Source organism: Triticum dicoccoides, chromosome 7A (genome assembly GCF_002162155.2).
Source record: "Triticum dicoccoides isolate Atlit2015 ecotype Zavitan chromosome 7A, WEW_v2.0, whole genome shotgun sequence".
Classification (NCBI taxonomy): Eukaryota; Viridiplantae; Streptophyta; class Magnoliopsida; order Poales; family Poaceae; genus Triticum; species Triticum dicoccoides.
The window spans coordinates 702,155,015-702,180,327 of NC_041392.1; the positions used below are offsets into that span (position 1 = coordinate 702,155,015).

The window sequence follows — 25,313 nt, forward strand, 5'->3', positions numbered from 1 at the left end:
TGGAGGTCTCATTAGACAAATCCACGTGGCCCCCGGATTGCTCGTGACCATCATCACCATGGGACTTGAATTGCTCGTCCGCGTCCACCGGAGTAGTGGGCGGCATTTGATCCGTAGATGAGGAAGCGAGATGAACAACTTGCGCTCGGAGTTCGCCCAACTCCGTCTGCGGCACCCTCATAGCAAGATCCATCTTTGGCTTCCATAAGGCAAGATAGGAGTTCACCAGCTTGAGATTGTGAAGCAGGCGTTGATGATGCCAATGTCGCAGATTATGCGGTCCAACTTGGTGCTCTGGTCTTGCACCACCTTGAGAAGCCCGATGATCTAGTCCTTGAGATCGAGTTCCGCCATGATCTCTGAGACTTTGCGCATCTTGGAGGCCAGGATTCGAGCGGCTCTGATACAAATTGTCAGATCCAGCTCCTCCCAATATGGATCAAGTGCCTACCCAATAATAATATGATTCAAATCCAAATTACAACAAGAAGGGGATAGGGGAAAACAGATGTCAGGGAGGGGAAAACAGAGAAATGTTTCGAGGAAGAAGAGGGCCTATTCTACCGTATCCTTTCTCCTCCTCCAAACCAGCACATGCTCCACTCACGTCGTCACCCACTCCGGTCTAGCGATGCGACGAGGGGCCGTTCTTGCTCGAGAGAGCCTGGTTGTTGGGCCTTTAGGTGGATCAGCAATAATACGACCCATGACAGAACATAAAAGTACAAATCCTGATTTGCATATGTTTTGCTGATTTAATTTAGTTCAAGTGTTGGCTCATTTAGCTCACCCATTTCTACGTGCAACTTGATGATTTACTATGATTCTTTGTATTTTCCCTTTTGCATAAAAAAGTTGTCATTTGACCTCTTTCTGTCAATTGGAAACAATATCATTTTTGGAGCATGTCTATTAGCACAGAATTCGCCGCTGCAAGTGATCGGGATTAATCTACATAAACAAATCAAGAAATGAGATGGGTTCAACAAGGTCATACACTCAAAACGCGGAGCATTTCCAATATTTTATCATTTATACATTTTCTCATTGTTTGTAGCCACACCTCCTCATTTCTTTATCTATTGGCGCTGTAAATTTAACCAATTCGCTATGTTGCGACCCGTTCATCTCCTAGTTTTTTTTAATCTTTGCTCATCCCTTGACTAAAACAAAGCAGTGCATGACTTCTACATGAGCTTGTGGTTGATCTCGTTTATATCTGCGGAAGAACATAATCAAACAAAGTAAAGATAGCATGCACACTCGCGCCACTTTATTCAGTTCTCCTTCTTAGAGTTTATCAATATGGATCTCGTCTCTTATTGACCCAGGACAAGGAACCCTGCGGTAGAAGTAGGGCTCGTCGACCCACCATATCGTCCTCCACAGGACCCCGAGGGCCAACGATGGCCCCGATTCAGGAGGAGCTGGTGCCGAATTTGTTGAGGCCGCCGCTGGCGCCGCCGCCTGATCCTCCTCGAAGCCCAGACGCGAGGCGTCTCCGTGACCAGGATCCTCTGGCATCAGCTCCAACAACGGCGGCGCCACCGGAGCCTCCGCCGGGGCATGATCGTCAGCCCAACCAGGAACACCCTGGAGAGGCGATGGTGCCTCTACGTGCCGAAGAAGGCCGCGAGTTGCGTGCACAGTTTGCCCCGCGGCGAGGCAGGCGAGCAGGAGCAGCAGCATGGCGGTGATGGTGTTAAACGATAGGTTGTAGCGTGTCAACTTGTACAAGTCGTGTATATGTGTGTGTATGCATGAGTTATCCGAGGAGGTTGTTAGCAAGTCTATCATATCTTGTATAGCTTGGGCTAGAGGTCAAGACTTCAACAACCTCCTCAACCACATGAATCTTGTGTCTTATATATTAACACGTATGCGTCCCTGATGCATATCATCAAACGCTTAACACATTTTCTTTCATGGTAATCAGAGCCTACCTCGGATTCATCCATGGCGAGCTCCTCCACAAATTCGTTCCCCTCGTCTCCTTTTGCACGCATCGCCACTGAGAAGCTTACGAGACAAAACGAAGCACTCTGGTGCGCCACCGTACTCTCAGTCATCTGGGGGGCGCACATGGTAGCCTTCCTCGACGTCAAGCAAGTGGTGCCACCCATGACCATTGAGGTCACCACCGACGACGACAAAACCAAGTACAAGGCACCAAACCCGGAGTTCCGCATGTGGTATGCGCGAGACCAACAGGTTTTCTCTTACCTGTTGACCACACTGCCGCGCGAGATGGCCATCCAAGTTGCAATGTGCCACACCGCAGCTGAGCTGTGGAATATTGTATAAGGGATGCTGGTGTCGCATACCCGCGCACAGACCGTCAACGTCAGGATTGCACTGGCGAACCTCCGGAAGGGCAACCTCTCAGTCGCTGAGTATGTCGGTAAGGTCAGAACACATTGTGATGAGTTAGCTTCTTCAGGAAAGAAGGTGGACGAGGAAGATGTTGTCTCTCACATCCTCGCTGGACTCGATGAGGAGTTCGACCCTGCTGTATCTACCATGTGTTCACGGGTCGAGCCTTTCAGGGTTCCGGAGCTGTACTCGCAGCTCCTAAGCTTCAAGACTCACATGAATCTGTGTGGCGGGTCCTCTCAGTCGTCTGCAAATGTGGCGGCGCGTGAGCGCTTCAACAAGTCAGACGGCGGCGGCGGTGATCGCGGGCGTGGCTTCCCCAACAAGCAAGGCGGCGATGGCGGCGGTGACTGCAACAGCAACTTCTCCAAACCGTGGAAACAGGGGAGGCAGTAGCTGATACGTCTCCAACGTATCTATAATTTTTGATTGCTCCATGCTACTTTATCTACTGTTTTGGACCATATTGGGCTTTATTTTCCACTTTTATATTACTTTTGGGACTAACCTATTAAACGGAGGCCCAGCCCAAAATTGCTATTTTTTTGCCTATTTCAGTGTTTAGAAGAAACGGAATATCAAACGGAGTCCAAACAGAATGAAACCTTCGGGAACATGATTTTCTCAACAGATATGATCCAGGAGACTTGGACCCTCCGTCAAGAAAGGACGGAGGTGGCCACGAGGGTGGAGGGCGCCCCCCTAGGGCGCTCCCCCTGCCTCGTGGGCCCCCCTTGCTCCACCGACGTACTTCTTCCTCCTATATATACCTACATACCCCCAAACAATCAGATATGGAGCCAAAAACGTAATTGCATCGCCGCAACTTTCTGTATCCACGAGATCCCATCTTGGGGCCTGTTCTGGAGCTCCGCCGGAAGGGGAATCCACCATGGAGGGCTTCTACATCAACATCATAGCCTCTCCGAGGAAGTGTTAGTAGTTTACTTCAGACCTTAGGGTCCATAGTTAGTAGCTAGATGGCTTCTTCTCTCTTTTTGGATCTCAATACAATGTTCTCCCCCTCTCTCGTGGAGATCTATTCGATGTAATCTTCTTTTTGCGGTGTGTTTGTTGAGACCGATGAATTGTGGGTTTATGATCAAGATTATCTATGAATAATATTTGAATCTTCTCTGAATTCTTTTATGTATGATTGGTTATCTTTGCAAGTCTCTTCGAATTGTCAGTTTAGTTTGGCCAGCTAGATTGGTTTTTCTTGCAATGGGAGAAGTGTTTAGCTTTGGGTTCAATCTTGCGGTGTCCTTTCCCAGTGACAGAAGGGGCAGCAAGACACGTATTGTATTGTTTCCATCGAGGATAACAAGATGGTTTTTTTTATCATATTGCATGAATCTATCCCTCTACATCATGTCATCTTGCTTAAGGCGTTACTCTGTTTTCTTAAACTTAATACTCTAGATGCATGCTGGACAGCGGCCATGAGTGGAGTAATAGTAGTAGATGCAGGCAGGAGTCGGTCTACTTGTCTCGGACGTGATGCGTATATACATGATCATACCTAGATATTCTCATAACTATGCTCAATTCTGTCAATTGCTCAACAATAATTTGTTCACCCACCGTAGAGTACTTATGCTCTTGAGAGAAGCCACTAGTGAAATCTATGGCCCCCGGGTCTATTCTCATCATATCAATCTTCCATCACTTTATTATTGCTTTGCTTTTTTACATTAATTTTTATTTTTAATTTGCATCTTTATATCAAAAATACCAAACATATTATCTATCAGATCTCACTTCCATAAGTGACCGTGAAGGGATTGACAACCCCTAATCGCGTTGGTTGTGTTGAGCTATTGTTTTTGTGTAGGTACGAGGGACTTGCGCGTGACCTCCTACTGGATTGATACCTTGGTTCTCAAAAACTGAGGGAAATACTTACGCTACTCTGCTGCATTATCCTCTCCTCTTCGGGGAAATCCAACGCAAGCTCAAGAGGTAGCAAGAAGAATTTCTGGCGCTGTTGCCGGGGAGTCTATGCAAAAGTCAACATACCAAGTACACATCACAATTCCTTATCTCCCGCATTACATTATTTGCCAATTGCCTCTCATTTTCCTCTCCCCCACTTCACCCTTGCCGTTTTATTTGCCCTCTCTTTCCCAATCTCCTCCTCTCTTTTCCGTTTGCCTTTTTTCGCTTGCCTTTTGTTTGCTCGTGTGTTGGATTGCTTGTTTGTCGCGATGGCTCAAGATAATACCAAATTGTGTGACTTTACCAATACCAACAATAATGATTTCCTTAGCACTCCGATTGCACCTCTTACCAATACTGAATCTTGCGAAATCAATACTGCTTTGTTGAATCTTGTTATGAAAAATCAATTCGCCGGCCTTCCTAGTGAAGATGCCGCTACTCATCTAAATAGCTTCGTTCATTTATGTGATATGCAAAAGAAGAAAGATGTCGATAATGATATTGTTAAATTGAAGCTATTTCCTTTTTCGCTTAGAGATCGTGCTAAAGCTTGGTTTTCATCTTTGCCTAAAAATAGTATTGATTCTTGGAACAAGTGCAAAGATGCTTTTATCTCTAAGTATTTTCCTCTCGCTAAGATCATCTCTCTTAGGAACGATATTATGAATTTTAAGCAACTAGATCATGAACATGTTGCACAAGCTTGGGAGAGAATGAAATTAATGATACGTAATTGTCCTACTCATGGTTTGAATTTGTGGATGATTATACAAAAAATTTATGCCGGATTGAATTTTGCTTCTAGAAATCTTTTAGATTCGGCCGCGGGAGGCACTTTTATGAAAATCACTTTAGGAGATGCTACTAAACTCCTAGATAATATTATGGTTAATTATTATCGATGGCACACTGAAAGATCTACTAATAAAAAGGTGCATGCGATAGAAGAAATCAATGTTTTGAGTGGAAAGATGGATGAACTCATGAAATTATTTGCTACTAAGAGTGTTTCTTATGATCCTAATGATATTCCTTTATCTACTTTGATTGAGAATAATAATTAATCTATGGATGTGAATTTCGTTTGTAGGAATAATTTTGGTAACAACGCGTATAGAGGGAATTTTAATCCTAGGGCTTATCCTACTAATCCTTCTAATAATTATGGAAATTCCTACAACAATTCTTATGGAAATTTTAATAAGATGCCCTCTGAATTTGATACTAGTGTTAAATAATTTGTGAATTCGCAAAAGAATTTCAATGCTTTGCTTGAAGAAAAATTGCTTAAAGTTGATGAATTGGCTAGGAACGTTGATAGAATTTCTCTTGATGTTGATTCTTTAAAGCTTAGATATATTCCTCCTAAGCATGATATCAATGAGTCTCTCAACCATGAGAATTTCCATTGATGAGTGCAAGGAAAGAACCGCTAGGATGCGTGCTACGAAAGATGCCTTTATTAAAGCGTGTTCTTCCAATTCTTATAAAAATCAAGATGAAGATCTAAAAGTTATTGATGTGTCCCCTATCAAATCTTTGTTTTGTAATATGAATCTTGATGAAACTGAATATGATCTACCTTTACCTAGAAGGCATTCTAAGAATTCAGAGTTTTTAGATCTTGATGATGAAATTGATAAAAGTAGGATTGAAAAGAATGAAACCCTAGATGTTGCTAAACCCACTATTTTGGATCTCAAGGAATTTAATTATGAAAGTTGTTCCTTAATTGATTGTATTTTCTTTATTGAAATCCGTGCTAGATTCTCCTCATACTTATAGTCAAAATAAAGCGTTTACTAAACATATCGTTGATGCCTTGATGCAATCTTATGAAGAAAAACTTGAGTTGGAAGTTTCTATCCCTAGAAAACTTTATGATGAGTGGGAACCAACTATTAAAATAAAGATTAAGGATCATGAATTTTATGCTTTATGTGATCTGGGTGCTAGTGTTTCCACTATTCCCAAAACTTTGTGTGATTTGCTAGGTTTCCGGGATTTTGATGATTGCTCTCTAAATTTGCACCTTGCAGATTCCACTATTAAGAAACCTATGGGAAGAATTAATGATGTTCTTATTGTTGAAAATAGGAATTATGTGCCCGTAGATTTTTATCGTTCTTGATATAGATTGCAATCCTTCATGTCCTATTATTCTTTGTAGACCTTTCCTTAGAACGATTGGTGTAATTATTGATATGAAGGAAGGGAATATTAGATTCCTATTCCCATTAAAGAAGGGGATGGAACACTTCCATAGGAAGAAAATAAAATTAGCATATGAATTTATTATGAGAGCCACTTATGGATTGCCTACCAAAGATGGCAATACCTAGATCTATCCTTGCTTTTATCCCTAGGGGCGTTAAACGATAGCGCTTGTTGGGAGGCAACCCAATTTTATTTTTAGTTTTTGTTTTTGTTTCTGTTTAGGAATAAAAAATCCATCTACCTTCTGTTTAGATGTGGTTTTATGTTTTAATTAGTGTTTGTCCCAAGTTAAACCTATAGGATCTTCTTGGATGATAGTTATTTGATCTTGCTGTAATTTCCAGAAACTTTCTGTTCACGAAAACAATTATTAGAAATCATCATAACGTGATAAAATAGTTATTCCAATTGCTGCTGATCAATAAACAAATTTCCTAGGTCTTCCTATTTTGGCTGAATTTTTGGAGTTCCAGAAGTTTGCATTAGTTACAGATTGCTACAGACTGTTCTGTTTTCGACAGATTCTGTTTATCGTGTGTTGTTTGCTTATTTTGATGAATCTATGGCTAGTAAAATAGTTTATAAAGCATAGAGAAGTTGGAATACAGTAGGTTTAACACCAATATAATTAAAGAATGGGTTCATTATAGTACCTTGAAGTGGTCTTTTGTTTTCTTTCGCTAACGGAGCTCACGAGATTTCTGTTGAGTTTTGTGTTGTGAAGTTTTCAAGTTTTGGGTGTAATCTTTTGATGGATTATGGAACAAGGAGTGGCAAGAGCCTAAGCTTGGGGATGCCCATGGCACCCCAAAGAATATCCCAGGACACCAAAAAGTCAAAGCTTGGGGATGCCCTGGAAGGCATACCCTCTTTCTTCTACTTCCATCGGTAACTTTACTTGGAGCTATATTTTTATTCACCACATGATATGTGTTTTGCTTGGAGCGTCTTGTATGATTTGAGTCTTTGCTTTTTAGTTTACCACAATCATCCTTGCTGTACACACCTTTTGAGAGAGCCATACATGAATTGGAATTTATTAGAATACTCTTAGTGCTTCACTTATATCTTTTGAGCTTGATAGTTTTGCTCATAGTGCTTCACTTATATTTTTTGAGCTCTATAGTTTTGCTCTAGTACTTCACTTATGTCTTTTAGAGCATGGTGGTGGATTTGTTTTATAGAAACTATTGATCTCTAATTCTTCACTAAGATTATTTTGAGAGTCATAAATAGCATGTTAATTTGCTTAATAATAATATGCTTGGTATTCAAGATTTGTAAGACTTTCTTTTGAGTGTGTTGGATACTAAGAAAAGTTTGATGCTTGATAATTGTTTTGTGATATGAAGATGGTGATATTAGAGTCATGCTAGTTGAGTAGTTGTGAATTTGAGAAATACTTGTTTTAAAGTTTGTGATTCCCGTAGCATGCACGTATGGTGAACCGTTATGTGATGAAGTCGGAGCATGATTTATTTATTGATTGTCTTCCTTATGAGTGGCGGTCGGGGACGAGCGATGGTCTTTTCCTACCAATCTATCCCCCTAGGATCATGCACGCAATACTTTGCTTTGATAACTTCTAGATTTTTGCAATAAGTATATGAGTTCTTTATGACTAATGTTGAGTCCATGGATTATATGCACTTTTTCCCATCCTTCCACCACTGCTAGCCTCTCTAATACCGCACACTTTTTGCCGGTATCATACACCCACCATATACCTTCCTCAAAACAGCCACCATACCTACCTATCATGGCATTTCCATAGCCATTCCGAGATATATTGCCATGCAACTTTCCACGTTCCATTATTATGACACGCTCCATCATTGTCATATTTCTAGCATGATCATGTAGTTGACATCGTATTTGTGGCAAAGCCACCATTCATAATTCTTTCATACATGTCACTCTTGATTCATTACATATCCCGGTACACAGCCGGAGGCATTCATATAGAGTCATATTTGTTCTAAGTATCGAGTTTTAATTCTTGAGTTGTAAGAAAATAAAAGTGTGATGATCATCATTTTTAGAGCATTATCCCAAGTGAGGAAAGGATGATGGAGACTATGATTACCCCACAAGTCAGGATGAGACTCCGGACTAAAAAAAGAGGCCATAAAAAAAGAGAAAAGGCCCAAATAAAAAAATGAGAGAAAAAGAGAGAAGGGACAATGTTACTATCCTTTTACCGCACTTGTGCTTCAAAGTAGCACCAAGTTCTTCATGATAGAGAGTCTCTCATTTTGTCACTTTCATATACTAGTGGGAATTTTCATTATAGAACTTGGCTTGTATATTCCAATGATGGGCTTCCTCAAAATGCCCTAGGTCTTCGTGAGAAAGCGAGTTGGATGCACACCCACTTAGTTTCTTTTGTCGAGATTTCATATTCTTATAGCTCTAGTACATCCATTGCATGGCAATCCCTACTCACTCACATTGATATCTATTGATGGGCATCTCCATAGTCCGTTGATACGCCTAGTTGATGTGAGACTATCTTCCCTCTTTTTGTCTTCTCCACAACCACCATTCTATTCCACAGATAGTGTTATATCCATGGCTCACGCTCATGTATTGCGTGAAGATTGAAAAAGTTTTGAGAATGTCATAAGTATGAAACAATTGCTTCGCTTGTCATCGGGGTTGTGCATGGTTTAAATATTTTGTGTGGGGAAGATGGAGCATAGCCAGACTATATGATTTTGTAGGGATAACTTTCTTTGGCCATGTTATTTCGAGAAGACATGATTGCTTTGTTAGTATGCTTGAAGTATTATTATTTTTATGTCAATATGAACTTTTGTCTTGAATCTTTCGGATCTGAATATTCATACCACAATTAAGAAGAATCACATTGAAATTATGCCAAGTAGCACTCCGCATCAAAAAAATTTATTTTTATCATTTACCTACTCGAGGACGAGCAGGATTAAGCTTTGGGATGCCTGATACGTCTCCAACATATCTATAATTTTTGATTGCTCCATGCTACTTTATCTACTGTTTTGGACCATATTGGGCTTTATTTTCCACTTTTATATTACTTTTGGGACTAACCTATTAACCAGAGGCCCAGCCCAGAATTGTTGTTTATTTTGCCTATTTTAGTGTTTTGAAGAAACGGAGTCCAAACGGAATGAAAACTTCGCGAACGTGATTTTCTCAACAGATATGATCCAGGAGACTTGGACCCTCCATTAAGAAAGGAGGGAGGTGGCCATGAGGGTGGAGGCCCCCCCCCACGGAGCGCCCCCTGCCTCGCGGGCCCCCCTTTGCTCCACGGACGTACTTCTTCCTCCTATATATACCTACGTACCCCTAAACAATCAGATACGGAGCCAAAAACCTAATTCCACCGCTGCAAATTTTTGTATCCACGAGATCCCATGTTGGGGCCTGTTCCGGAGCTCCGCCAGAAGGGGAATCCACCATGGAGGGCTTCTACATCAACATTATAGCCTCTCCGATGAAGTGTGAGTAGTTTACTTAAGACCTTCGGGTCCATAGTTAGTAGCTAGATGGCTTCTTCTCTCTTTTTGGATCTCAATACAATGTTCTCCCCCTCTCTCGTGGAGATCTATTCGATGTAATCTTCTTTTTGCGGTGTGTTTGTTGAGACCGATGAATTGTGGGTTTATGATCAAGATTATCTATGAACAATATTTGAATCTTCTCTGAATTGTTTTATGTATGATTGGTTATCTTTGCAATCTCTTCGAATTGTCAGTTTAGTTTGGCCAACTAGATTGGTTTTTCTTGCAATGGGAGAAGTGTTTAGCTTTGGGTTCAATCTTGCGGTGTCCTTTCCCAGTGACAGAAGGGGCAACAAGGCACATATTGTATTGTTGCCATCGAGGATAACAAGATGGGGTTTTTATCATATTGCATGAATCTATCCCTCTACATCATGTCATCTTGCTTAACGCATTACTCTGTTTTCTTGAACTTAATACTCTAGATGCATGCTGGATAGCGGTCGATGAGTGGAGTAATAGTAGTAGATGCAGGCAGGAGTCGGTCTACTTGTCTCAAACGTGATGCCTATATGCATGATCATACTTAGATATTCTCATAACTATGTTCAATTATGTCAATTGCTTGACAGTAATTTGTTCACCCACCGTTGAATACTTATGCTCTTGAGAGAAGCCACTAGTGAAATCTATGGCCCTGGGTGTAGGATCTAGAAGTAGATGTGTCTAGAGGGGGGTGTTTAGACACATAATGCTCAAGTTGCAATTTTTAAGCTTTTTCGGTTTAAGTGGAGTTTAGGCACAATTTCAACACACACAATACATATCAAGCAAGCATGCAAAGAGTATATGAGAAGCGGAATGTAAAGCATGCAACTTGCAAGAATGTAAAGGGAAGGGTTTGGAGAGATCAAACGCAATTGGAGACACGGATGTTTTTCCCGTGGTTCGGATAGGTGGTGCTATCCTACATCCATGTTGATGGAGACTTCAACCCACGAAGGGTAACGGTTGCGCGAGTCCACACAGGGCTCCACCCATGAAGGGTCCACGAAGAAGCAACCACCCACAAAGGGTCCACGAAGAAGCAACCTTGTCTATCCCACCATGGGCATCGCCCACACAGGACTTGCCTCACTAGCGGTAGATCTTCACGAAGTAGGCGATCTCCTTGCCCTTACAAACTCCTTGGTTCAACTCCACAATCTTGTCGGAGGCTCCCAAGTGACACCTAGCCAATCTAGGAGACACCACTCTCCAAGAAGTAACAAATGGTGTGTAGGTAATGAACTCCTTGCTCTCGTGCTCCAAATGATAGTCTCCCCAACACTCAACTCTCTCTCATAGGATTTGGATTTGGTGGAAAGAGGATTTGAGTGGAAAGCAACTTGGGAAGGCTAGAGATCAAGATTCATATGGTAGGAATGGAATGTCTTGGTCTCAACACATGAGTAGGTGGTTCTTTCTCAGAACATATGAGTTGGAATGGTGTGTGTGTTCTAATGGCTCTCTCATCGAATGAGAAGGAGGTGGAGGGGTATATATAGCCTCCACACAAAATCCAACCGTTACACAGTTTTCCAATCTCGGTGGGACCAAATCAATAAACTCGGTCGGACCGAAAATGTAAACCTAGTGACCGTTAGTGATTTTCGGTGGGACAGACTGGATCAACTCGGTGGGACCGATGTGCTAGGGTTAGGGTAAATCCAAAACTCGGTTTGACCGATTACTCAAACTCGGTGGGACCGATTTGGGTAATAAGTGAAACTGAGATTTGGTCAAGCAAACTCGGTGGAACCGATTGCATATCTCGGTGGGACCGAGAATATTGCAATGGGTAACAGAGAGTTTGCAAGCCCATCTCGGTGAGACCGAGATCCCATCGGTGAGACCGAAATGATTAGGGTTTGGCAGTGGCTTATGACAAGTGAAACTCGGTGGCGCCGGATAGGAAGAATCGGTAGGACCGAGTTTGGCTTAGGGTTTTGGAGCATATCATTAAGCACATGAAGCAAGAGGATCATTAAGCAACACCTCATCCCTCCTTGATAGTACTGGCTTTTCTTATGGACTCAATGTGATATTGGATCACTAAAACATAAAATGAAGAGTCTTGAGCTTGAAGCTTTAGCCAATCCTTTGTCCTAAGTATCTTGAAGGAGTTCCCACAACCTTTAGTCCATGCCACTCCATTGTTGAACTTACCTGAAACATGCTAGATAGAAATGTTAGTCCAACAGGAGATATGTTGTCATCAATTATCAAAACCACCTATGGAGCACTTGTGCTTTCAATCTCCCCCTTTTTGGTAATTGATGGAAACATACATCAAAGCTTTAGATAAAGATGTAAAGAACAGCAAGTAAAGCTTTGGAAGGACATGTAACGAGCATAGGCTCCCCCTACATGTATGCACTCATGTAAATATGAAATATAGAGGCATGTGAGAGCATAACAATGACAGAGTAGGCAATGTGTTACATGCATCTTGGCTATATGCATCAGAGTAAAAGATTATCAAGGAGAATACCTTCATGCTCATGAGTCCTTCTTGCAAACAGTATGTACATAATCAAGATCTCCTCATACTCATGATTTTGATGCATATACTTACCTTGTGGTCTTGAGTTGGCTTAGGATGGAATGGACCTGCACAAATAAGGTTAGATAACATAGGTACATCCACTAGCCAGAGCAAACAAAAGAAACCACAAGAATACCAAGACTGAGATGACATGTAGAGAGTGAGTACAAGGTACCACATTGAATTCAACATGTCCCCAAGAATAAAGATATGCAATGAATTTGACTGATTTCCTTTCCTTAGGTGTCTTGCTCCCCCTGAATCGTACATGGGATATTTGGAGAAGATAGGAAACAGAAAATCAGAGCTGAAAGATATGAATAGAACTTAATTCAAATGAGTTCATATGAACATGTCTTTCCCCCAAAAAGACATGTGGCATCTCTCCTCTTGAACATCAAGCATCTGGGATCCTTGAGTATTCTCTCCCCCTTGGAGACTTATTTTTCCCCCTTAATATATGTGATCCTTGAGTGTTTTCTCCCCCTTAGTACTTTATCCTTTGTAGGTGATAAGCTTTTGATGTGATCTCTCTCTCCCTGATGATAAGCTTTGATGCGATCTCTCTCTCCCCCTTTGACATCAATTTCCAAGAAGGTCTTTCCTAGAATCCGTCGAATAGGTTTGGTCCTTGAGGTTCAGTACAAAGTAGGGAATAAAACTGTGATGCTTGTAGAGGACAAGATTCATTGAGTGGAGCCGGATCAGAAGAAATATAGAATATGTGGCAAACTGTTTTTCCTGTTGCGAAATCGGTAGCACCGAGTGGCATGTTTCGGTAGTACCGAAAGGATTCGGTTGGACCAAAAATGGCATTTCGGTGAAACCGAGTTCATCACAGAGAAAAACACTTGTCACTTCAGCTCACTAGTCAAGTAAGATCTCACAAAGATTTGCAATGAATTTGATGCAGAAATATGCAGAACAAGAACCAAAAAAGAAAAGAGTGAAAGTTTCTAGATGAAGTTTTTGTTTTTTGTTTTGTTTGAAAAAGAAGGAAACAAATATGCAGGGGACAAATGCAATAACTCAGAAAAGAACACAAGAGAACTTCATCTAGAATTGGGCGGTGACATAGTCACCTATGTTAGAGTATATTGACTTAGGAGTCAAGTGAGAACACTTGATCATAGGTCATACTCATCGTTTAAGCTCAAAATGGGGTTACCATTTTTCGTTTAAGCATCTTGATGTATTCACATCTTGTTGAGTTGCTTTGACTCATGTCTTGGAGTAAAGCTTCTCCAAGATGGAATAACATACCTTGGGTGGTGGTGTGGTTCTTGCTCATGTAGTTGAACTTGTGTTGGTGCTCAAGGTTGATGTAGTTCATCAAGAGTTGGGAGCACCACTTGGAGTTTGAGTTCGTCTACCTACATGGGTTAGTTCTTGCAAGGAAGAGCACTTGTGTATCCAAAAATGACAATCATGAGGCTTAACATCGAATTTGTCAAAGGATATGTTTGAGTGGTTTTGTGCTTCCCTGTCTTCAACCACTATTGTGTAGAGTCTTGGTGATGTAGAGATTGCTCAAGATATGAGTGAGTCGCAATCTCATGGAATTAGATTCAACCAAGCACCTACATGGGTTAGACAACATGCAAGGTGCAAATATATCCAAGACATAAGATAGTTATCATAAGAGATATATCATGGATTAGTTATAAGCTCATGTCTTGCATGTATCCAATGGAGTTTCTACTCCAAGTTCGAAGCATCAATGATGTTCAATTCTCCTCTCAACCTGCAAAACACTTTCTCATCGAGTGGTTTAGTAAATATATCCGCTAATTGCTTGTCGGTGTGAACATGCTTAAGATTGATGTCACCCTTAGCAACATGATCTCGAATGAAATGATGAAGAACTTCAATATGCTTAGTTCGAGAATGTTGTACAGGATTATGACCAATTTTGATAGCACTTTCATTGTCACAAAGCAGTGGAACATGTTTCACATAAATCCCATAATCTTTAAGAGTTTGGGTCATCCAAAGTAATTGAGCGCAACATGAACCAGCGGCAATGTATTCCGCTTCGGCGGTGGATAAGGATACCGAGTTTTGTTTCTTGGAAGACCAAGACACAAGAGATCTGCCAAGAAATTGACAAGTACCTGAAGTGGACTTTCTATCAACCTTCTCTCCGGCATAATCCGAGTCAGAATAGCCAACAAGATCAAAAGAGGACCTCTTAGGATACCAAATGCCAAAATTTGGTGTATGGATTAAATATCTCACTATCCTTTTCACAGCCTTAAGATGACAATCTTTAGGAGCAGCTTGATATCGTGCACACATGCACACACTTAGCATAATATCGGGACATGAAGCACATAGGTATAACAATGAACCAATCATAGAGCGATAAACCTTTTGATCAACAGGTTCACCATCTTTGGTCAAATCATTATGTCCACTAGTAGGCATGGGTGTAGACATACCTTTGCATTCTTGCATATTGAACTTCTTGAATAGGTCCTTGGTGTACTTTGTTTGAGAGACAAATGTACCTTCCTTAGTTTGCTTGATTTGCAACCCGAGAAAGAATTTGAGTTCACTCATCATAGACATCTCAAACTTCTCTGACATTAGCTTTCCAAACTTTTCACAAAAGAGAGGGTTAGTTGAACCAAATATGATGTCATCAACATAAATTTGGCATACAAATAGTTCTCCATTAACCCTTTTAGTAAAAAGAGTAGAATCAATTTTACCAATTTCAAAACCACTTGTAGTAAGGAACTTGGTCAAGCATTTATACCATGCTCTAGGAGCTTGTTTAAGACCATAAAGAGCTTTGTGAAGTTTGTAAACATGATTTGGTTTCTTTGGATTGACAAAGCTGGGAGGTTGTTTGACATAAACTTCCTCCTCTATTTCTCCATTTAGAAAAGCACTTTTAATGTCCATTTGGTACAAGGTGATATTATGGTGATTAGCATAGGCAAGTAAGATGCGAATGGACTCAAGTCTAGCAACGGGAGCATACGTCTCACCATAGTCCATACCTTCGACTTGTGTGTACCCTTGGGCGACGAGACGTGCTTTGTTGCGAACCACTTGTCCATCTTCATCTTGCTTGTTGCGAGACACCCATTTGGTACCAATGATGTTGTGGTTGTTGTCGGGCTTCTCAACCAATGTCCAAACTTGGTTTCTCTCAAAATTATGTAGCTCTTCATGCATAGCGTTTATCCAATCCGGATCTTCCAATGCTTCTTCAACCTTCATTGGTTCAATGCTAGAGATGAATGAATAGTTTTCACAAAAGTTAGCTAAACGAGTTTTTGAGCGAGTGATTCTCCCGGTTTGTATATCATTGAGGATTTGCTCGACGGGATGATCTTTGGCAATTCTTGCTCGAACTCGTGAGAGCTTTTGCTTGGGTCTTCGTTGAACATCTTCTTCATCTTGTTCTTCTTCTTGGCCTTTTTCATTGTTGACGTCGTCGTTCTCTTGTCGTGGTGGAGAAGGAGGTTGTTGATGTTCATCTTGACGTACTTCCTCGTTTTCTTCATCTTGGTGTGTCCCACTTGTGGATGCTTCCGTGTCGATTCTTGGTTCACCTTTTCGTGAAGTAGAAGCTTCCACTTGGACGGATGAAGTACTCTCGTTCACCTCCGTTGGATGAATTTTGCCGATGGACAAGTATTGAATTGCTTCTGAAGAGTCTTTGTCTCCTACATCAATTGGCAATTGTTCTACTTGCGAGCCATTAGATTCATCAAACTTCACATCTACCGTCTCTTCAACCTTTCGGGTGAAATTGTTGTAGACACGGTAAGTGTGACAGTTTGAGCCATAGCCAAGTAGAAAACCTTCATGAGTTTTAGGAGCAAACTTTGAACGATGATGCTTATCAAGAATGTAGCACTTTGAGCCGAATACTCGAAAGTATCCAACTTGGGGTTTGTTACCGATGAGAAGCTCGTATGCCGTCTTGCCGAGTAGCTTGTGAAGATATAAGCGATTTGTTGCGTGACAAGCTGTCTCAACCGCTTCTGCCCAAAAGTGCTTTGGCGTCTTGTATTCATCAAGCATCATTCTTGCCATTTCAATGAGCGTCCGGTTCTTCCTCTCAACAACTCCATTTTGTTGAGGTGTGTACGTAGCCGAGAACTCGTGTGAAATCCCTTCTTCGTCAAGAAAGGTGTCCACATTTGCGTTCTTGAACTCCGTTCCGTTGTCACTCCGAACCTTCTTGATCTTCACATCAAACTGATTTTGGGCCTTCCTAGCGAAGTTTCTGAAGATCTTCTGGACCTGTGACTTGTCATTACGAAAGAACACCCACGTAAATCTTGAAAAATCATCAACTATAACTAGACCAAAAGAATTTCCACCGAGACTCTTGCAGGCGTTGGGACCAAAAAGATCCACGTGAAGTAGCTCGAGTGGCCTCCTTGTGGTCATGATGTTCTTCACGGGATGTCTTCCTCCAACCTGTTTACCCGCTTGACAAGCACTGCAAAGTCTATCCTTATCAAATATGACATCGTTAACTCCAAGGATATGATTTCCCTTAATAAGCTTGTCAAGGTTTCTCATGCCAACGTGACCTAGTCGTCTATGCCACAACCAACCTTTTGAGGATTTAGCAACAAAGAAAGTTTCAGGTTGTGCCTTTTTAGAGAAATCGACAATGTAAAGATCACCTCTATGCATACCCGTAAAGACCATTTTATGATTGTCTCGACGAAATACTTGGCAATCTACCTCAGTAAATAGGACATTCAAACCGAAATCAGCAAGTCTAGATATTGAAAGTAAGTTGTAGCCAAGAGATTCAACGAGCATGACATTTTGAATGGAACTATCATGTGAGATGGCCACCTTACAAGGCCAACCACTTTACCCTTTGAATTATCACCAAAGGTGACATATTTTCGAGGGCCGTTGTTTTCAGGAAGCTCACGAAACATCTCTTCATCTCTGGTCATATGATCAGTACATCCACTATCAAGAACCCATTCCTTTCCTCCTGATTCATATCCCCGAAGATTTGCCATAAGACCAAAATGTCTCATTGCATCATCAAGATCGAAGTCACTATCATCATCATCATAATATTCATGTTCGTCATGATCTTGTGACTCATCATTTCCTAGAGAGGGTAATTCATTAGATAAATGATCAAAGTGGTTACTTTTATGAATTCTTATAGCTTCGAATATGATATCATTAATGATTCCAACATCTCCTTTAGCATGCTTAAGATTGGCAAGTTCAAACAGATATTTGCCAAAACTAGGATCACTAGAGTTCATCTTACTCAAGGCAATAGATTTATGGAGAATTTCATCCAAAGTTTTCAAGGAATAATCGGGAAATCGTTCCTCAAGAAATTTCCATATGGTATAGGCACAATTGTGAGTAGGCAAACTGGCAATCAAATTTTTGGGCAATCCTCTAATGATGAGCTCAATAGTTCTAAGATTGCGAATCATGTCAATATCTTCATCTAGGGTAGGATGCAAAGGATCAATATGAGGTGCACAAGGGCTGGCAATATACTTGTTCAAATGATATTGATTGAAGATTACAAGCATCTCATTTTTCCACTCATGGAAATACTCTCCATCAAGAATAGGCACTCTATTTCTAAGACTCCCTAAAGTAGACACATCCATCTTCCTCCAATGGTGATTAAACCAAGGCAATGGAGACCAAAGCTCTGGTACCACTTGTAGGATCTAGAAGTAGATGTGTCTAGAGGGGGGTGTTTAGACACATAATGCTCAAGTTGCAATTTTTAAGCTTTTTCGGTTTAAGTGGAGTTTAGGCACAATTTCAACACACACAATACATATCAAGGAAGCATGCAAAGAGTATATGAGCAGCGGAATGTAAAGCATGCAACTTGCAAGAATGTAAAGGGAAGGGTTTGGAGAGATCAAACGCAATTGGAGACATGGATGTTTTTCCCGTGGTTCGGATAGGTGGTGCTATCCTACATCCACGTTTATGGAGACTTCAACCCACGAAGGGTAACGGTTGCGCGAGTCCACACAGGGCTCCACCCAAGGGCAACGGTTGCGCGAGTCCACACAGGGCTCCACCCACGAAGGGTCCACGAAGAAGCAACCACCCACAAAGGGTCCACGAAGAAGCAACCTTGTCTATCCCACCGTGGCCATCGCCCACACAGGACTTGCCTCACTAGCGGTAGATCTTCATGAAGTAGGCGATCTCCTTGCCCTTACAAACTCCTTGGTTCAACTCCACAATCTTGTCGGAGGCTCCCAAGTGACACCTAGCCAATCTAGGAGACACCACTCTCCAAGAAGTAACAAATGGTGTGTAGGTAATGAACTCCTTGCTCTCGTGCTTCAAATGATAGTCTCCCCAACACTCAACTCTCTCTCATAGGATTTGGATTTGGTGGAAAGAGGATTTGAGTGGAAAGCAACTTGGGAAGGCTAGAGATCAAGATTCATATGGTAGGAATGGAATGTCTTGGTCTCAACACATGAGTACGTGGTTCTTTCTCAGAACATATAAGTTGGAATGGTGTGTGTGTTCTGATGGCTCTCTCATCGAATGAGAAGGAGGTGGAGGTGTATATATAGCCTCCACACAAAATCCAATCGTTACACAGTTTTCCAATCTCGGTGGGACCGAATCAATAAACTCGGTCGGACCGAAAATGTAAACCTAGTGACCGTTAGTGATTTTTGGTGGGACCGACTGGATCAACTCGGTGGGACCGATGTGCTAGGGTTAGGGTAAATCCAAAACTCGTTTTGACCGATTACTCAAAGTCGGTGGGACCGATTTGGGTAATAAGTGAAACTGAGATTTGGTCAAGCAAACTCGGTGGAACCGATTGCATATCTCGATGGGACCGAGAATATTGCAATGGCTAACAGAGAGTTTGCAAGCCCATCTCGGTGAGACCGAGATCCCATCGGTGAGACCAAAATGATTAGGGTTTGGCAGTGGCTTATGACAAGTGAAACTCAGTGGCGCCGGATAGGAAGAATCGGTAGGACCGAGTTTGGCTTAGGGTTTAGGTCATATGTGGAAGTGGGAAAGTAGCTGAGGGTTTTGGAGCATATCATTAAGCACATGAAGCAAGAGGATCATTAAGCAACACCTCATCCCTCCTTGATAGTATTGGCTTTTCTTATGGACTCAATGTGATCTTGGATCACTAAAACGTAAAATGAAGAGTCTTGAGCTTGAAGCTTTAGCCAATCCTTTGTCCTAAGTATCTTGAAGGAGTTCCCACAACCTTTAGTCCATGTCACTCCATTGTTGAACTTACCTGAAACATGCTAGATAGAAATGTTAGTCCAACAGGAGATATGTTGTCATCAATTATCAAAACCACCTAGGGAGCACTTGTGCTTTCACCGGGTCTATTCTCATCATATAAATCTTCCATCACTTTATTATTGCTTTGCTTTTTTACTTTACTTTTTATTTTTACTTTGCATCTTTATATCAAAAATACCAAAAATATTATCTATCAGATCTCACTTCCGTAAGTGACCGTGAAGGGATTGACAACCCCTAATCACATTGGTTGCGTTGAGCTATTGTTTTTGTGTAGGTACGAGGGACTTGCGCGTGGCCTCCTACTGGATTGATACATTGGTTCTCAAAAACTGAGGGAAATACTTACGCTACTCTGCTACATTATCCTCTCCTCTTCGGGGAAATCCAAGGCAAGCTCAAGGGCAGTAGTAGCAACGGTGGAGGCAGCGGCGGGAACTACAACAACAATCCCTCTGCTAAGCCTACATGGCAGATCTGTGGCAAGATTGGACACCCAACATGGAAGTGCTGGAAGAGATATGACTCCTCCTATCAGTGCTCGGCGAACATGGCGGCCCCTAGTATAGAGTTGATACCAACTGGTATCTTGATAGCGGCGCGACAGATCATGTTACAGGAGATCTAGAGAAGCTGACAGTTCGCGATTGCTACACTGGTAACGAGCAAATCCACACAATTAGTGGATTAGGTATGACTATTGCCCACATTGGTCAATCACATATATTTACCCCTGAACGTGATCTTGTTCTTTAAAACATCTTCATGTCCCTGAAGCTGATAAAAGTCTAATCTCTGCTAGTCACCTTTCTGTTGATAACAACTCTTTCATTGACACTACTAGGGAAAATGTTATACACAGAACTTTAGTAGTAGCACTTGTTAAAAAAGCACGCTACTGCTAGAGAGCAGTGCGCGTGCAAAATAAGCGCGTTGCAGATGCACATATAGCAGTAGCGCATCTCACCGACAACTCACTACTACTAAAATTCCAATCGCTTAGCCGATGGGCTACACATAGTAGTAATGATCTTCCACAAACCGCGCTACCGCTAATATACTTATAGCAGCGCGTTTAAGACTAAAGCGCTACTGCTAACAAAAATAAAATAAAATGAAAAACGAATAGAAAAGTAAATGAAAATGAAAGAAATAGAAAAAGGAGAAAGAAAGAAAAAGGGAAATAATGATGAAGAGGTAGTAGTAGCGTGTTTGCGGAAACGCACTATAGCTAAGTTAGCTATAACGCGTTTTCTATAACGTGCTACCGTTACTTTTGACTTAACCAAAAAACGTTTTCCCCCCGGCCACCAATTCTCCCCCAAATCGATCCGTCGCCCCACTTCACCGCCGTCGCCCCCACTTCGCCGTCGCCCCCACTTCGCCGCCATCTCTTGTCGGCGTCAACGCCGCGCTCGTCCTCGCTGTCGCCGCCCTAAGCCGCCCAGCCTCACCGCCGCCGCCTCTCGGGCCCACCTCGACCTCACCGTCGCCTCCCTCAACCTCACCGCCGCTGCCCTCGACCTCATCGCCCTCGAGCCCGACCTTGCCGTACTTACTTCCATCGCCGAGCACCTCCTCGCCACCGTCTCGCCCCTCTCTGTAAGCCCCCCCACCCATCATTTTTAGCTAATAGATTTTAATGTTAAGTAGTAGATAATGTTGATGTTTTTAGTTAGGGTAATAATAGATGTTGAGTAGTAGATAATGTTGATGTTAATTAGTTCAGTAGGGTTTAGTTTTTGAATTGGGTTTGTTTAACTAGATGTTAATTAGGGCAGTAGGGTTTAGTTTAGAGTAAAGTTTAGTTTAGTAGTTAACTAAATATAATATATATTTGAATTGAGTTTGAGAGAGCATGATATTTGTGTAGATTTTCTTGTAGTGTCAAACAATAGGACATGCAAATTTGAAGTGTTCAGGATATATGCAAATTCCTCAATTGTGTTTGCACATGTTTGGATTGTGCCCAAGTGGCCTTTTGTTGTTTCCAGGGAATGAAGCCGAGTGGCCTATGTTTTGCCGGAATGTTGATCCATATCCGTTCCGGCAAATTTCAGGTTCTCGATTTGTCCACTTTTTAGCAATGGTCATGCCGAAATTTTTTGTGAATTTCGGCATCACTTGTGCTACAAACTAGGACATATCGAGTGCCCGGGATTTGCCGCACAAGGATGGACTCAACATTCCTGCAAAACAATAGGCCTTTTTATGTCATTATTCATTTTATTAGGTCTAGAATTAATTGAGTAGATTTAATCGTAGGAAACATGGCTAGCAACGATGAAGGACAGGGTTCTGGTGATTGCGACGACGTCTATCGGGCGGCAGATGAATTTTTGAGCCTTGCCGACGATCAACCGATGTTGTTGCTAGGCCCACGGTGGCATCAGGGACTGAGACCGACACGCAGACCGGTGCTGAGACTGAGACCGGCATCGAGACCGGCGCTCAGAGACCGGCATCGAGACCGGCTCTCAGACTGAGACCGGCCCCGAGACTAGCGGAGCCGGTGTAGAACCGAAAGCAAAGAGGCAACGGCTTCCTAACAAGCTCAGGACTACTAGACTGGTGGTCACGGAGGTGGACGGCGGCAATTTTGAGCCAAAAGTGCCCCAGGAAGCGCGCGCGTGCTACGGCAATCAAATAGGCTACATCGTATGGACAACCGCCACCATCAACGATGAGAAACTACGGAAGATAGATAATATGATGCCCTCCCTCCTAAAGAAGTTTCACCAGATATTCTTGTTCCCGGGCCGGAATGAAAAGGATTATAAAGATCCAGATAAGGACCCCGCATTGAAGAAGATAAACAAACACGCCATGACCAAGTTTAGCAACGTGCTGGCCGCCTGGAAAACAAGGGTGAAAGCAAGGATCATCGAGAAGAAGGAACCCTACTCCGAGATTGTAAAGGATAATTGAAAAAACATGGAAGAGCAATTTCAAATATTCAAGGCGGCTTGCGAGGCCGAAGCTGCCAAAAAAGTCTAAGTACATGAAGGGGCTTCAAGAGAGGAACATTGGGAGCCACCACCTCGGAAGCCGTGGTTATGGCGGGAAGAGGTCGAAATGGGCCAAGGAGGACGCGGAAGCCGTGAGTCTGGGCATCCCAGACCCCTTGACGGAGTTCACCGTCCCACAGGAGCGTGACATCCTCAGGGCCCGGCACCGTTGGGACCTAGTGAAGAAGGTTTTCAAGATGAACACGGTCACGACGGAGTTCATGAGACTGCAGGTAATTTTAGTTTCCGATGAATTCGACTGCATGTTAGTCATATTTGTAAACGATCCTTGTGCCTTTTGCAGAGAGAGCAGCACAGGATTGCGGCCGAAAGCGACTCGCCATCTGAGGCGTTGGCGAGGCCCAAGTGGGACACTCCATTCAACCGGGTGTTGAACATATTGAAACAACTCCCGGTGGAGACTCGACCGTCGTATGGACACGTGCACGGTGTCGGAGACGGCGCCATGTGGAAGAAGTACTACCATGAGACCATGGAGGAGAGAAAGGAAAGACGGAGGTTAACTGAAGAAAACATCGACAAGAAGGTTGAGATTGCGGTTGAGAAGAAATCAAATCAGACAATCGCAACAGCGGTAGCTGCCGCAAAACAGATGGTTGTAGATATGTCTACTTCCTTGGTTCCGGCCATTTTCAATTGGACCAGGCAAAATCCAGAAAAAAAATGTAGCGGACTTTCCCCTTGCTGACTTCTTGGCGAGCAGCTCGACTAGCGTTGCACCAGCACCTACTCCCGCACCGGCTCCCGCACCTGCTCCCGCACCGGCTCCCGCACCGGACGTGCTCGGCGGTGCTTCGTCTTTGGCTGAGTTCGACACCCTCATGGTATCTATCACACCGCCCCCCTTCAATAAATGTATAATCTCCCGTTTTCGTTGCCTTTCGGATGTCTCACGTCACAGACTTTTCTTTGCAGGCCGACGAAACCCCGTGCACCATATTGTACACCATCGGCGACCAGAAGGTGGACATGGGGAAGGCGACGATAATGAAGCCGAAGGAACCATTGTTCCATAGTTGGCTGATCCCCCCAAACGTCTTCAAGGTTTCCGTGGCTAGTGTCAAACCGGGCCACAAGAATTTGCCTCCTTTGGTACTAGTGGGGTGTCGGTGTCAAAACCGGCGGATCTCGGGTAGGGGGTCCCGAACTGTGCGTCTAGGCCGGATGGTAACAGGAGGCAAGGGACATGAAGTTTTACCCAGGTTCGGGCCCTCTCGATGGAGGTAAAACCCTACGTCCTGCTTGATTAATATTGATGATATGGGTAGTACAAGATTAGATCTACCACGAGATCAGAGTGGCTAAACCCTAGAAGCTAGCCTATGGTATGATTGTATGTTGTGTTTGTTGTCCTACGGACTAAAACCCTCCGGCTTATATAGACACTGGATAGGGTTAGGGTTACATAGAGTCGGTTACAATGGTAGGAGATCTACATATCCGTATCGCCAAGCTTGCCTTCCACGCCAAGGAAAGTCCCTTCCGGACACGGGACGAAGTCTTCAGTCTTGTATCTTCATAGTCCAAGAGTTCGGCCATCCGGACACCCCCTAATCCAGGACTCCCTCAGTAGCCCCTGAACCAGGCTTCAATGACGACGAGTCCGGTGCACATATTGTCTTTGGCATTGCAAGGCGGGTTCCTCCTCCAAGTACTTCATAGAATATTTTGAACACAAAGATAGAGCCCGGCTCTGCAAAATAAGTTTCCACATATTGCCATAGAGAGAATAATATTTACACAAATCTAATCTACTGATGTATTCCTAGGGTGACATCACACCACGGCCAAGCTTTTATTCGAATCGTTTTACTGTCCCATCTCAGTGTGTTATGCGAGGCGGTTTCCTTGGCATGTCTTGTTAAAGCAGAGATCGTGTCCCCTTATTCCGGGATTCTCATCAATACGGGTGTGGGTAACCCATCCGCTTCTAAGACTCCTAGACTATAGGCAAGTCCAAACGGCCACGGAGAGGACACTTGATATTCACCCTCTTTATAAAGGGACAAGGTTTTTACCTTTTCCCTCCCGTGCTCAACCGAATCCTTCCCCGACCTCAAGTTCAAACACCCAAGGTTCAGGTCAGGTGCTCCGAACGCTCAATCATGTCCGGATCTAGCCTTCAAGGCCGATGGATGCCTTCCTCCATCATGGAAGAAGACATCAAAAAGTTGAGGGAGGCCAGATATCTGACCGCCGAGGTTTTGCATCGGCTGCCCGCCCGAGTGCAGGCCGTCCCCTCCCCCGAACCCAACGAGAACGTCGTGTTCATCTCCCACTTCCTCCGAGGTCTAGGCCTTGCTCTGGATCCTTTCGTTAGGGGTTTGATGTATTATTACGGGCTAGATTTCCATGATCTAGCTCCAGACTCCTTTCTTCATATCACGACATTTATTGTCG

The 25,313-nt window shown here is 42.9% G+C and overlaps 1 pseudogene; it reads left to right on the forward strand.

The window, feature by feature from the left end:
* Positions 1-2,445: 2,445 nt before the first annotated feature.
* On the forward strand, positions 2,446-2,584 carry LOC119334890 (annotated as a pseudogene).
* Positions 2,585-25,313: the final 22,729 nt, after the last annotated feature.